This window comes from Alligator sinensis, unplaced genomic scaffold, assembly GCF_000455745.1.
Source record: "Alligator sinensis unplaced genomic scaffold, ASM45574v1 scaffold789_1, whole genome shotgun sequence".
In the NCBI taxonomy this organism is placed as follows: Eukaryota; Metazoa; Chordata; order Crocodylia; family Alligatoridae; genus Alligator; species Alligator sinensis.
Window position 1 is genome coordinate 991,178 of NW_005842397.1, and position 2,533 is coordinate 993,710.

General features: G+C 51.9%; 1 protein-coding gene across 1 annotated transcript in view; it reads right to left on the reverse strand.

Moving 5' to 3' along the window:
• TRIB2 (tribbles pseudokinase 2) overlaps positions 1-248 on the reverse strand; it is a 25,317-nt gene extending 25,069 nt beyond the window's left edge. Inside the window, exon 1 of the mRNA XM_006029759.3 lies at positions 176-248. The gene's annotated coding sequence lies outside the window, so the exon portion shown is untranslated. The remainder of the gene's footprint in view (positions 1-175) is intronic.
• Positions 249-2,533: the final 2,285 nt, after the last annotated feature.

Here is a 2,533-nt window from a genome sequence, read left to right on the forward strand (position 1 = left end):
CTGCATTCCCTCCCCCCAAAAAAAAAATTTTTAAAAATTCAAAATAGGTAGCTATTGCAAGAAGCGGATCTGCTTTTCTTTCCTAAGAGGTAGGAGAAGGGGGAGGAAAGGGATGGCCGGGCCGATCCCTTTCAGCAAGGCATCCTCTCGCCACCACGTACGAATTGCTACTTACGTGGCTGGGAGCGTGTGCGCCTCTGGCCGCGCTGCGCCTCGCTACCAGTGTCAGCAGCGCGCCCCGCTGCCCGGGCTCACTGCCCCGGCCGCGCCGCCGCGCCGCGCACATCAATCACCGCCGCCAGGCTCCCCCCTCCCGCTGCCCCCTCTGCCTCAATGAGCCGCGCTCAGGGTAAACAAGGTGAAATATCCTTCCGCAGCGCGAGCCGGCAACGGGAGCGTTGTGCGCTGCTCCAGGCTGCTGCTGCCTCAATGCTGGGATGTCTGCGGGGGGGCTGCATTGCACTCCTCTGTTTCAATAGAGCTGGTGCTTCATTAAAAAAAAAAGAAAAAAAAGGGGGGGGGGCGGAGAAACGCTTGTAAAATAAAAGCCCAACTTTTGTTGTATAAAAGCTCTCTGCAGGCATGAATGCTGTGCGGGTGGTATGCTCTTGGCAGGGCAGTGCAAGCCTTTTTCTTTATTTTTTCCTCTCCCCCACCCCATCAGTTTTTCCAGGCAACCTGGGTCTGGGCTTCACATATTTGCAGCAGCAACAGCAGTTGCTTCCCTGTGTAATGATGTGGGAGGAGTTCCCTTGACTCCAGGCCTAGTTTAATCCACCAGGCGAAACCTAAAGGTGTTGGGGGGGTGGGGGGGACAAACCCATCTGTACTAGGCAGAGAAAGCTGTGAATGAGTCACCTCCAAGCACAACTGAGTTTCCTTTCTGTTTTTACACTAGGTTTTCGATGCACATTCAAGTTTACCAAGTGGCTCCCCTGCTAATGTTTGGGTTTGGCTTCCTGTCAATCTCAGGACCAGCAAAAAGGAGTGGTGTTGTAAGGAAGCAAAATGCAAAGCAAAGCTTGAGGGGTATGCAATGGGAAAAGGGAAATCATTTTGCCTTGTGGCCTTCAGCTTGAAGGCAATACAAACTGGGCTGGGCCTGCTCAGTTTTCCTGGTGATGGACTACAGTAATGGTCTCCAGCCTTTTTAAGTAGCAGAACATCTTTGGCACTATGATCCCTGCTGAGTTCCTGCCCCTGGGGCAGGGGGGCTGGACTTGATGATCCTCCAAAGTCCCTTCCAGCCCGAATGTCTATGAAATTTAAATGTGACTCAAGATCTACCACCGGGCACTGCTGCCACACCCCCTGCCCAGCAGGTACGTCTGTGGGGAGCGAAGGGGGGCAGGCAGATCGAGGCAAAGGGAGAAAAAATGATTTGGGGGTGTGCCTCCCCAGCAGGTAAGTCCCACTTGGCTGGGGCCCCATTCAATTTACCCCTGCTGCTGCCTCTGCGGCACTGTCCCTCACCGCGGAGCCTCAATCTAGCCCCCACTCATCCCCTCCCCCACGGACTGACCTGCTGGGTTGGGGCATGCGGGCGCTCAGCCCCCCGCCCCAGCCTCGGATCAACCCCAACAGGCTCCGAGATCTACTGGTGGATCGATATCCACTGGTTGGTGACCACTGGGCTACAGCTACGAATGGGGAAGGGATGTGGAGGGTCCAGGGGTGTTACTTGACCACTGTTTAGGGGCAGTGAGCTTTTGTGCTGGTGTGGTTCTCAGCATCCTAGGGACCAGGGTTTGGACACAGGCATGGGCGAACCGGGTGGCCACCCAGGGCCTAGACAGAAAGGAGGGTGAAAATGGTAATTTTAAAATTATTATCATCATTACCTCTGGTGAAGGGGGGCCCAATTCTAAAAGTTTGCCTAAGGCTGGCAGGAGTCTAGGTACAGTACTGCTAGGGACCTGCATCTCAGCTTGCAACTCTTTTGTGGTGAGGTGCTTGAAATGTCGAATAACCTAATCTAGAAGAATGTATCTGCTTTTGCAGGCAAGAAAGGAACGCACTTTCCTAAGTGCATCAAGAAGGTGCAAGGGGCCATTGCAGCAAGGTGCTGGCATTTCCAAAGAAATCTCTGAAAGATATTGACGCAAGTGCTGTGGTTTTTCCAGATCAACTCACCTTCTACTCCAGTCATTCTTTACTAGAGTAGTATGAGTCTTGTGAAATCCCCAAAAGGACTCCAAACTGCAGCCACCGAGTGTCAATATACCAAAAATTACAGTTGCAATCAAAATAGAATTCAGAAGAATTTTCCTAATGTTAGGCCAAAATTTGGCACGGGGGAGTTCAGCCTTCACAAGCTGTGCTAGGCTGTGATCCTCTTCTATGACCCTAACTTCTTTTGTCACTGGGAGCAAATGGGGAGGATGCTGCAAATCTGTGTCTAACTTGTGAATTTGCTCCCCCATTTCTCCTAGAGCAGCAAGCACAGTTTAGACCCTTCAACATTTCAGAGTTCTCTCTCTGTCTGCATTTCACTGTTAGGTCCTGAAGTGAATGATAGCAGTCTGTATTATGT